Source organism: Eptatretus burgeri, chromosome 1 (assembly GCF_056783735.1).
Source record: "Eptatretus burgeri isolate ZD-2024b chromosome 1, Ebu_testis_v1, whole genome shotgun sequence".
NCBI lineage: Eukaryota > Metazoa > Chordata > Myxini > Myxiniformes > Myxinidae > Eptatretus > Eptatretus burgeri.
Window position 1 is genome coordinate 123,071,697 of NC_140961.1, and position 13,004 is coordinate 123,084,700.

Sequence of the window (13,004 nt, forward strand, 5' to 3'; positions counted from 1 at the left end):
CAGCCCTCACCTGCTGGGCACGCTGCAACTGTGAGGACACTCCACAATGCTCCAACCAACAGTTGGAATCCAGGATTAAATCCCATTCCGGCATGCATTCACTCACAACATTGACCCAATGACCTATTGAATCTGGTTTAGGTCTTCACTTCACGAGACCTTAGATCCAACTAAAGTTTCATTATTTGTACATTGTTCTGATTGGGAAAAATCTGAACTATTTTCAGCTTATGAGGCCTCTCTCCAGAGCTCAATTGAATACTGTTGTCCCCTATTGGCTGGGGCCCCCTGCTTTACATCTACCTTTCTATATCTATTTGGCATTTTATTTGTTTCAGTTGGTTTGGGGGATGTTTTACTTTGGCAATGGTACTGACCATCTTCCCCCCCTCCCATGATCCTGGCCTGGTTTTGTTGAATCCACATTTAAGTTTGATTTATTTTCCTAATAAAATGATTCATGTTTTATTTCTTTTGAAATTTTGGGTTGTGTGCACTCACCGATAGTCAAAGTAACATCCTCGCATTGGAATCACCATCATGGCTTCAGCAGTTGTTGAGGTAGGTCGGGCTACAATTTTACATTGTTTTGAGAGGGGAACAACGAGAAGAAGAAGAAGAAGTACAAATTGGCATTTTAGCATTCTCCTGCTGTGGTACTCTATCGATGTATTCTGGCATCTTTTTACGTCTTGGTAGTTCAGAAAACGCTCTCGAATAAAAGGTATGGCTTTTAATTGCTTACGACTTCACTCCATTGTGGTTTATAAATGTATTATTGTGCACACGTTTGAATGAGCGTCCATTTCTTCCCCGTATCATCGCCCTATATGGCGTACTACCACATTCCATGATAATTAAATTGCATTAAAATAAAAGTTTTGATGGCTGTCAAAAAGAAAATTGTTCAGAAGTTCACCACCACTAATGACCACCACTCTTTTACACCATCTTGTTGAACACATTCAATTAGTCATTCATTCCAGGTGATGTAAATGTGCAGACTCATTAATTGGCCCATCCACATGCTAAAAACCACTGACGTTATTAACTTTGCCTGATGGAAGGAAGCAATGCTTGGCACCATTCATCCATCCATACATCAGAACCATACTCTGTACAGAGCATCAGTGCTGCCCAAGCAGTCTCCTGGGCTATTGGGCACAATCCTGGACAGGTCACCACTCCAATGCAGGATACTCAATTTGCCACCCACAGAAGGATAACAGGCTAATTCAACCCCACCTGGTATTAATTCAACAGCCAAGCAGGATATGAACTCAGGACCGTTGGATCCCAAGCCTGCCAACCTTAATCATAAAACCAACACCAGGCATACATGCTTGACACCAACAACAAAAAAGAACACGACTAGTCCTTTAACGGTCGTGATTATTCCCATCTGCTTAAGAGATTAGCCAGGAAATGTTTTTGGCCGAAGTCTGTCACGGACTGGCTGTCCTGCCTGGTGTTCGACTGAAGGTGACGGTGTTTTGTTTCGGGTGACATCCATGATCCATCACAAATTTGTCAACTGTGTGAAAGACACCATGGGATATTGAACGTCCAACAACGACCGACCGGTGTTGGCAGATGCGGGTCCTCCAGCTTCACGATGATACCTCGCATTGCTGCGGATACACCAGGGCGGCGGCTTGCAGCAGAGGCGAGATTCGAACCCTGCACGCCAGACAGCTTGCAGAACAAAACCAATTTTTTGTCATATTTATTTTCCACGATAATTAACTTGATGTAAAACATTCGATTTATATTTGCTAAACCTGAATCCAGGAGAGCATCCCTTTAAATTCCATCGATCTTTCCATGGACATCCGTTTCACTATCAATTCCAGATACTCAATCATTTCGTCCAAGGGACTTGTACCTCTCTCAACTCCACCAATCTATTCGACGTGCAAAATTCTCGTGAAGTCTTTTTTTTTTTATAGCGATGGGTTAAAACCCACCAGGGTGACCATTTCTCGCTGCCTTCAGAAGCCCCAGGTGCGCATGAATCATGGTCCGATGGGGGACCCGCGGTCAGATTCACAATTAGCTTGCGCTCTTTGCCAGGATTATTCCTTTTCATTTTAAATTCCTTTTAAATGTCTTGGTTCTCAGCGGGGAGGAGTGTCTCATCTGCATGGAACTCTGACTTGAAATAAAGTACAAAGGCATTTTATTTTCAGCACGGTTTGAACTGGACTATATGGAGGAAAGTTGCTTTTCAAAACGCAATGCATCTATCTCACCATCTCGGAATTTCAAGAAATATTTGTCGGAAACTGGAATAAGGAATGTGGACTTTCTTTTTCTTAAAAAAAAAAAAAAAAACACTCTGAGTTTTTCATCCTTCAATGAAATGAATCAAAGTGTTTCAAAAATATCATTGAAAAGCTTCTTTCGAAATAAAAATAGCACTTTCAAATGGGAGAGTAAAAACGTGAAGACCATCTGCCACACTTTCGCTGACCTAAATAAGCAATTGAACGCTTATTAACCATTTCCACTGATGAACAACCCGATTAGCATGAATTATCATTGTGAGATGCAAATGCGTGCGTTGTCCCACAATGCAGTTCGCCCCCATTGCATCTGTTGTTTGTGACGTAGGTCAGCTATGTGACGTCGCAAATCGGACAGCATGGCTAACCCATGGCTCGCGTGCAAATCCCTGAAGATCTAAAGCATAGCCTGTGTGGTGTGGACAGAGGACCTCGAATCAAAATGATCTCGTGAATAAAGCGGATTTGGCAAACAGAACGGTATGGCAGGATAGCCGAGAACGACCGAGACCGAGAGGTCTCCAACAATCGCCCTTTATGCTGTTTCGCCTGGCTTCGAATCTCGACCCGGCTCTGGCTTCGAATCTCGACCCGGCTCTGGCTTCGAATCTCGACCCAGCTCTGGTTTCGAATCTCGACCCGGCTCTGGCATCGAATCTCGACGCAGCTCTGGCTTTGAATCTCGACCCGGCTCTGGTTTCGAATCTCGACCCGGCTCTGGCATCGAATCTCGACCCAGCTCTGGCTTCGAATCTCGACCCAGCTCTGGTTTCGAATCTCGACCCGGCTCTGGCATCGAATCTCGACCCAGCTCTGGCTTTGAATCTCGACCCGGCTCTGGTTTCGAATCTCGACCCGGCTCTGGCATCGAATCTCGACCCAGCTCTGGCTTCGAATCTCGACCCAGCTCTGGCATCGAATCTCGACCCAGCTCTGGTTTCGAATCTCGACCCGGCTCTGGCATCGAATCTCGACGCAGCTCTGGCTTTGAATCTCGACCCGGCTCTGGTTTCGAATCTCGACCCGGCTCTGGCATCGAATCTCGACCCAGCTCTGGCTTCGAATCTCGACCCAGCTCTGGTTTCGAATCTCGACCCGGCTCTGGCATCGAATCTCGACCCAGCTCTGGCTTTGAATCTCGACCCGGCTCTGGTTTCGAATCTCGACCCGGCTCTGGCATCGAATCTCGACCCAGCTCTGGCTTCGAATCTCGACCCAGCTCTGGCATCGAATCTCGACCCAGCTCTGGTTTCGAATCTCGACCCGGCTCTGGCATCGAATCTCGACCCAGCTCTGGTTTCGAATCTCGACCCGGCTCTGGCATCGAATCTCGACCCAGCTCTGGCTTCGAATCTCGACCCAGCTCTGGCATCGAATCTCGACCCAGCTCTGGTTTCGAATCTCGACCCGGCTCTGGCATCGAATCTCGACCCAGCTCTGGTTTCGAATCTCGACCCGGCTCTGGCATCGAATCTCGACCCAGCTCTGGCTTCAAATCTCGACCCAGCTCTGGCATCGAATCTCGACCCAGCTCTGGTTTCGAATCTCGACCCGGCTCTGGCATCGAAGTGACTGCTCAGCCCCCTCGTGTTTCTTCTCCAGGGCGACGCATCATCGGATCAGGACGTTGAGTCAGAGTTCATGTCTGCCTGCACCAGTCTTTGGACGATTAGGATCCCATGTTGTCTTTCATGACACTGAAAAAATTACAAATTTCTTCTCTCAATGACTCACTGCTTGTAAGACAATGGCAAACTGCCCGGCATAGCCAATCTGTACAGTATAGCCAATCAGGACAGCATAGCTAAATCACAAAGCACAACCAAATGAGACAGCAAAGCCAAATCACCCAGCACAACCAAATCAGACAGCATCGCCAATCAGGACAGCATAGCGAAATCACAAAGCATAGCCAAATCACACAGCATAGTCAAATCACACGGCATAACCAAATCAGACAGCAAAGCCAAATGATACAGCATAGCCAATCAGGACAGCATAGCCAAATCACACAGCATAGCCAAAATACAGCATAGTCAAATCACACGGCAGAACCAAATCAGACAGCAAAGCCAAATCATACAGTATAGCCAATCATACAGTATAGCCAATCAGGACAGCATAGCCAAATCACACAGCATAGTCAAATCACACAACAAAGCCAAATCACACGGCATAACCAAATCACACAGCAAAACCAATCTGGGCAGCATAGCCAAATAACACTGCATAGCCAAATCACACAGCATAGCCAAATAACACAGCATAGCCAAATCACACAGCATAGCCAAATCACACAACAAAGCCAAATCACACGGCATAACCAAATCACACAGCAAAACCAAATCACACAGCATAGCCAATCTGGGCAGCATCGCCAAATCACACAGCATTGCCAAATCAAACAGCACAGCCAATCTATACAGCATAACGAAATCATAACAGCATAGCTAATCTGTACAGCATAGCTAAATCGCACAGCATAGCCAATCATAGAGCACAGCCAATCACAGAGCAAAGGCACATCGGACAGCATGGCTAACCCATACGGCATAACCAAACCATACAGCATAGCTAAATCACACAGCAAAGCCGAATCAGAGAGCAAAGCCAAATCATACAGCATAGCCAATCAGGACAGCATAGCCAAATCACACAGCATAGTCAAATCACACAACAAAGCCAAATCACACTGCATAACCATATCACACAGCAAACCAAATCATACAGCATAGCCAATCAGGACAGCAGAGCCAAATCACACTACATAGCCAAATCACACAACAAAGCCAAATCACACGGCAAAACCAAATCACACAGCATAGCCAATCTGGGCAGCATAGCCAAATCACACAGCATAGCCAAATCACACAACATAGCCAAATCAAACAGCACAGCCAATCTATACATCATAGCCAAATCAGAACAGCATAGCGAATCTGTACAGCATAGCCAAATCACAAAGCAAAGCCAATCTATACAGCATAGCCAAATCACACAGCATAGCCAAATTGCACAGCATAGCCAAATCACACAGCACAGCTAATCTGTACAGCATAGCCAAATCACAAAGCATAGCCAATCTATACTACATAGCCAAATCACTCAGCAAAGCCAAATCACACAGCATAGCCAATCTGGGCAGCAGAGCCAAATCACACAACATAGACAAATCACTCAGCATAGCTAACCTGGACAGCAGAGCCAAATCACATACCAAATCAAACAGCACAGCCAATCTGTACAGCATAGCCAAATCAGTACAGCATAGCTTATCTGTACAGCATAGCCAAATCGCACAGAATCGCTAATTTGCACAGCATAGTCAAAACACACAGCAGAACTAATCCAAACAGCAGAGCCGAATCACACAGCATCGCCAATCTATGCAGCATAGCCAATCTGTATAGCATAGCCAAATAGCACAGCATAGCCAGTCTGAACAGTACAGCCAAATGGCACAGCATATCCAATCTGTACAGCATAGCCAATCTGTACAGCATAGCCAATCTGTACAGCATAGGTAATCCATACAGCATAGCCAAACCACTCAGCATTGCAAAACCACAGCATATCTAAATCCACAGCATAGCCAATCTGGACAGCATGGCCGATCTGTGCAGCATAGCCAAATCGCACAGCATAGCCAATTCACACAGCATAGCCAATCTGCACAACATAGCCAAATCACAAAGCATAGCCAATCTATACAGCATAGCAAAATCACACAGCACAGCTAATTTGTACAGCATAGCCAAATCACAAAGCATAACCAATCTATACAGTATAGCTAAATCACTCAGCATAGCCAAATCACACAGCAGAGCCAAATTGCACAGCACAGCCAATCTATACAGCATAGCCAAATCACTCAGCATAGCTAAATCGCACAGCAAAACTAACCTGAACAGCATAGCCAAAAGCTCAGCATAGCCAAATCGCACAGCATAGCTAATTTGTACAGCAGAGTCAAATCACACAGCAGAACTAATCTGGACAGCAAAGCGAAATCGCACAGCATAGCCAATCTTTACAGCATAACCAAGTCGCACAGCATAGCCAAGTCGCACAGCATAGCCAAGTCGCACAGCATAGCCAAGTCGCACAGCATAGCCAAGTCGCACAGCATAGCCAAGTCGCACAGCATAGCCAAACCACTCAGCATTGCAACACGACAGAATATCCACATGCAATGGATTGGAACCTGGGGTTACAGCAACATGAGGCAAGTCTTCTCATGACAACAACAAATCGCATAACGGAGACATCATTTTTTTCGAGTGTAATAGATTGCTTGTCGTTTCCTCTGTTGCAAGCATCTTGGAGGAGTATTGCAGAATCAGAACAGCGTTCTCTTTACCTGTACTAATCACCAGTGAATATCATCAATTAAAATTTATCATAGTTACCAATGTTAATGTTTGCCAAACTCTCGAACATCGAAATGTAAATTTATTCACCGTAATGGACAAAATCAAATGAACGCCATTGATTTGACTGTACAGTTTTTCAAAACCTCTCAAACTTTGTCTTTTGATGAAGTTAAATCACATTAATATTCAAACAAATGCAAGGTTTTGAAAAGGCTGACGAAGGAAAAGGGTGAGGGACAGGTGCTACACTGCTGTCCAGTAAATGTTTATCTATTAAATACGTAAACACAAATGGCTGCATATTTCACCCCCACCACCTGAAATAATTTCAACTCACGAGGAGGCCATTATCGTTTTTCGCCAAATTCCAGCGTACATAATAAATAGATTACCTCAAATATTTTTTATGAGCATTCAAAATAACGGTGGGAAGGGGATGGGAGTTCCATACCTTGTGGACACAATATTGGACTCACAAGTGTACAACGTTTCACTCGAACTGATTTAAAGTTCCAAAGTGAAAATTTCACATTTCAATTAGTAAACAAACCGCTGGATGGCACTACTCACCCGAGGAATAGTTTTGTTCTTGTGGAGTTATCGGCCCCACAAATACAATAATGCACTGCAAAATTGCTAAAATCCTTCCTGCAGTTAAAGTTTTCAAAACTCATTGGTTTGTGTTTTTACTTGAACTTTAAAGTCCTTTGCAAATGAGGGAGACATTCCCCCCCCCCCATTTAAAGTCCCCACATTTATGTCCACATACGTGGAAATACCAAATAAGTCAAACAATATTTATGACTTTCCTCTGATCTCCTATTTTCTCCGTCTGGTTGACAGTTTATTTACAAGTCAATAGATTTGTTACATAACATTAGGCTTACAAATTGAATGACGGACAAAGATGTTCGGCCACAATAGACAAATCAACTTGATATGAGTTTTTGTCCAAATAATCACAATCAACATTTATGCAGTTTTAATCCGACATAACATCATTGAAACGATGCACATTCAAAAAGTTAAAGGACCGAGATACTCCCAATAGTCCAATTAATGCCACAATTTTTCCCCCTTTTTTCCCCATGCACAAGTAAATATAATTGATAATGAAATATTTTCATTATTCTTGATAGATAGTGACATATTGAGAAGTATAAATATGGCGTTTCTTGGAGCGATGTATCTCGTTCCGAGAACTTTTTCAACACCCCCACGTACTCGGTGATCCATGTGCAGCAGATACCTTCTCATAACCTGATGTGTGAAGGATGAAAAACTTCCCAATTAATTAATAATGGGATTGAAGGTACATATCGTAATCAGGCATACGAGTTCATTCCTCCACTAACTGAGCACTATGTACATTGCTTGGGAAGCATTTTACTGATGCGCAGTATTACGTGTGCATAGGGGATGGGGCTTGAGGAATGAAAGGAAAGTCGACAGATGGAGGAGAGGTTAAGGAGGTCGAAAACGAATAAAAATGGAAGAAAAAGTCAAGATGGTTTGGAGAAGATGGGAGAGCAGAGGAACGGAAAGGGAATATGTATGGGTTTGGGAAACTATCACAATATTTCACCATTTTTGCTTGGGAAATACACAGATGGCACCATTTTTGAAGGAGTTGTCGACACGAAATCTTTTGAGCTCAGAACAGCTGTGGAAGGGCATCCCATCAGGCCTACAGAGCCTGAGGCCGGAGCAAACAGCTCTCAACCTCATTATGTTACTTTTCAGGCAGCGCTCACGCTGTTCCAGCAGGCCGAATATCCCGAGCAGAAAGAGGTCTCTCCACAGAACTGGGAAATCCTGGTAAAGGCTCCAGGGTATCCATCTGGCATCGAATGATTCACAAACCAAAGGTGTTCAATTTTCACGTTAGATATACATACCCCTTCGGTCTCAGTTGTCCAATGCTAAAGAATATTATTTTGTCATGTATTATGTGTGTATCTATGGTTTGTGTGTATGTATGTATGCACATGTGTGTATGTATGGGCGTGTGTGTGTGTGTGTGTGTGTGTGTGTGTGTGTGTGTGTGTGTGTGTGTGTGTGTGTGTGTGTGTGTGTGTTTGTGTGTATGAATGTATGCCTGTGTGTGTATGTACATATGTATGTAGAAGTAGGTTATTTGTGTGTATGTATGGACATATATATATATATATATATATATATATATATATATATATATATATATATATATATATATATATATATATATATATATATATATATATTGTTACTGATTTCCGCCAGCGTCAGCGTTCGCAGGACCGCTTCATTTAAATTGCAGTCGTGAGCCCACCGAAGGCCGGAATCTAGTCGTAGCTTTCCGGACAACCCCGGAAACCAGCTATGGGTGCCTTTTAATGCACCATAAACTTGTCAATATTCTGTCCATGCGCTACAGGGTTAATCACCGAATTGTCGATATCCCTAACTATTCGCGTGGACAGAAATACCGAGAGTTTATTCCTCGACGGGAACTTGTACAGAACGAGCCGTTCGGCGTGCTCGTCCCGTGTGCGTTTTGCCGAGCGGTTTGAAATGACCAAGTTCCGTCGGACCAGATTATCACTTTTATCGGCTTTACTAGCCAGTTAATTCCTCAAACGCGGTTTGGCAGTCAATGTAAGGAAAATGACGCAAACGAGCAGATCGACATTTAAACAATGGAGCATTTATTTACAATAAGCACGTTAGCAGTCAATGAATGGGGGGATTGGGACATGACACAAGCAAAAAGCCTACAGCCGAGGTCGATGCAAGAATGTACACGCAATCATGCACTTAATCACAATTCCTACTTAAAGAGGCAAGGCACCACAGGCTTCCATACAAAACCCAAGGAAAAGAAATAGAGCTCGTGAGCCTTTAATGGTAATCAGAGCCGGGATGACCGAAGGACTCAAAGAGACCGTGCTGGTTACCTGGCCGCCCCTTGGTGGCGACTCGACGGTCTTCGGGTCAGCGACCCTTGTGTCTCTGTTCCACCTGGGGCGTCGCAAAACGCGCCAGTCGCTTGAGCGGCTTGAGCAGCTTGGCGGTCGGCTTTCCTTGGTCACTTGGCCTTCCCTGTGGCCTGGTCGATCGGGCCTGGCCGAGGACGCTTCAGAGGAGTGAACGGGCCTTGCTCTCTTAGAGTTGATGCTCTTTTAGGACCCGTTCACTCCTCAGCGCCGCTCAAAGCTCTCATAGTCCATTTGCCATCCTTATGAGTTCAATAGCGGACCTTGCAATCGTCTATAGTACAAAGTTTTAAAGTGGATTTGCTATCCCACTGGATCTCTGAAGCAATTCAGCTTGGTTGTGCTCGGACCAACTTTGGGCAATTTTATAAATATGCAAATTAGGGCCACCATTACCAAAAAAAACAATTTTCCTCAGTATCTTTGCAACTATGAATGATAATGGCACAAAAATATTATCTAGACCTATGTTTTCATGGCCAAGGATTACGATAAGGGCATGCAAAAAGTTATTTCGTGGATTTATTTTGTCTGTATGTAAAGTAATTGCCGCCATTACCCCAAAACCTATTTTCTGCAATATCTTTGCAACTATGCATGATAATGGAACAAAAATGGTGTCGAGACCTATGTTTTCATGGTCAATTATTACGACAAAGACATTGAAAAAGTTTTCACATGTATATATTTTGCCTGAATGTAAATTATTTGCAGCTGCTGTCTTGCGCAGGCGTGGGATCACAAGGTTCATAACTCCAGGTCAAGCATTACCCAGCTCTATGATGCCAGCTGGATTCCGCTGGAACTCATGAGCCATGACGTGGGTCTCTCGGTGTCCATTGGGAGTTGAAACCAGGAGGTCAAAATTGTCGAACCACCGAAAGATTGGCCCCACCCTCCGTTCCAAGCCCATGGCCTGATGTAGCACACTGCTCTTTTCACCCGCAAGTTTTGCAGCTGATTTGCGGAAACATATGATCTCGTCATAGGACACTATGAAACCGTGATCATGTAGGAGCTTGATCAACTCTGAACTCCCATACCTGTGATGAAGCTTCACTGCCAGCCCCAGCGTTGTCTGGGTTCTCGTGCCTGCGATGTGACTTTGTACAGTTTGGGTTAGACTGAGAGACTTTTTGTCACCTTCCCCCCCCCCCCCCCGAAAGCAATTCTGAAATTATCTTGAGCAGTGTGGTGCGAGTTTGTTTGAGTGTGTTGTTGTACGTAAATTCTCCGAGATCATAGTTTGCGCTATTGTACTGTACAGCTCGTGCCTCACCTTTGACCTGCCTTACCACAGCGTCCACACTATCTTCGTCAACTGAATCGACCTCGACCAGCTTCAAGGATTTACCCACAAGATGCCTAAACCCTACAACTGAGGCACAACCCTCCATACGTATAACGACAATGTCATTACCTAAAAAGTTTGTGAGATTTTGGAACATCTGCCTGCGAGATAACAATCCACCTAAACTACAGTACATATCATGTAATTCAATAGCTGTCCATGTACGGAGTTGTTGGTTAAGGCCCAGTCACACCATGACGTTTTAGCCAGCGATGGCAACGTATTAAAATGTATCTAAAACGCTGGCTTACGTTGAACTTTTGATGTTTTTTTTTTTAAAGATTCGGACGTATTCATAGCGACTTGGTCTTATGTATAACGCATTGGTAACGGACACAGAACGTTTCGTTGTGTTATAGATAACTTATACCAACGAATGCTGAACCTGTTGTCGGCCTACACAACCGATGCCCAACGATAGTCTAACTTAGGCATAGCGCGTTGCACGCATCGCCGACGATGTCGTGACGTAGCCTATTAAAAGGCTGACGCACAACGATTCGAATCATAACTGCCGTAGAAATGGAAGTGTCAACATCTAGTCCCACCTTGGCGATCTTGCCAGCGTATGCCGACCTAAGAAAAATGTGTCTTAATCGTTGTGGCACGTCAAATACGGTATGAGTAAGTTTGGTATACGTGAGTAGAACGCTAAAGCACGTTATCATACGTCGTAGTAAGTAGAGTACGTCAAGAAATTTTAAACATGTTCAAAATTTTACGACGTACTCGGCGTATGACACACGTTCCGCATGCGTACTCGGCGTATGACACACGTTCCGCATGCGATGGGGATAAGTTTTACATACGATATGCGGACGCTTACACACGTCCACAAAGGCTACTTATAAGCTACTCATAAGTCGAAACACGTCGCGGTAATGTCTTTTTTTTACGCGAAACTTATTTCTAACTTATGTTTGACGTGCTTTGAACCAATTCTTTACGTAGTCCCAACACACATCGACGTATGTAGACGTATTCCAATGACGTCTTCCGGTCGACAAAAAAAATAAATTAACGTGTTTCTAGCTTACAACTGCCATATAAAGACGTGTTCCCAGCGCTTTTGGGAATTGGTATATAAAAATGGTGCTCATAAAAGGGGAACCCAACTGTGTTTTCGAGTCCTTTTTTAGTCGATGTCCATGTCAGCAGTAACAGTAACACTATCAGTATCAGTATCAGTATCAGTATTAGTATTAGTATTAGTATTAGTAGTAGTTTGTTCATGTTGGCAGTAGTAGGTGAGTGTGAGGGGGAGGGTGTGGGTTATGATGGATCGTCCTTGCGTTTAACGATTTAAATGATAAACTCAACGATTTAAATGGCTGCATCTCCACGATTGAAAGTAGACGCTTGCGCTCAACAATTGGATTTTTTTTACACTCAACGACTTTTAAACGGAACCACTCAGCTATTTTCATTGTTTACAATGAACGATTTAAATTGCTGTCACTCGCCTTTGTTTTTTGACGCTGGGGTTTGGAAATTTGAAGCGTTTCTTCTGAACGTGTTAAAACGCTCAAACTCGACTATTTTAAATAGTCTTCACATCTTCACATCACATTTAAACTTCACATCGAAGTGTGAACATCCTCGTCATGCCGAAGAAAAGTTTGAAGAATGCTGCAAATAAATGTCCTGGCCGTGGCCGTGGACGCTGACGCAAGGACGATCCATTATACCGACGTCTTTCAGCCTATGAGTAACTTAAAAGTGACGTCTGTCGATGTGTGGCAACGATCGCGTAACGTGCCAACAACACGTTAATCATAGGTTAGAAATAAGTTTCGGGTACGCTAAACATTACCTCCGCGTGTCTCAACTTATGATTAACTTACAAGTAGCATGTGTTGACGTCTGTCAACGATCGCAGACCGTGCATACAACTTGTGGCCAGCGTAGCGGAACGTGTGAGTCATACGCCGGCATACGTCGTGAAATTTCAAGCATGAAAAAATTTGAGGACAACCAAAAAGTACAACGTTTAAAGCCAACGTACTACGACGTATGGCAG

The 13,004-nt window shown here is 43.9% G+C and overlaps 3 pseudogenes; all 3 read right to left on the reverse strand.

Moving 5' to 3' along the window:
• Positions 1 to 13,004, reverse strand: part of LOC147035311 (huntingtin-interacting protein 1-related protein-like) — a 993,771-nt pseudogene that overhangs the window by 960,628 nt on the left and 20,139 nt on the right.
• On the reverse strand, positions 9,350 to 11,171 carry LOC147035318 (uncharacterized; annotated as a pseudogene).
• The window catches only part of LOC147035319 (uncharacterized), a 1,630-nt pseudogene continuing 1,610 nt past the window's right edge, over positions 12,985 to 13,004 (reverse strand).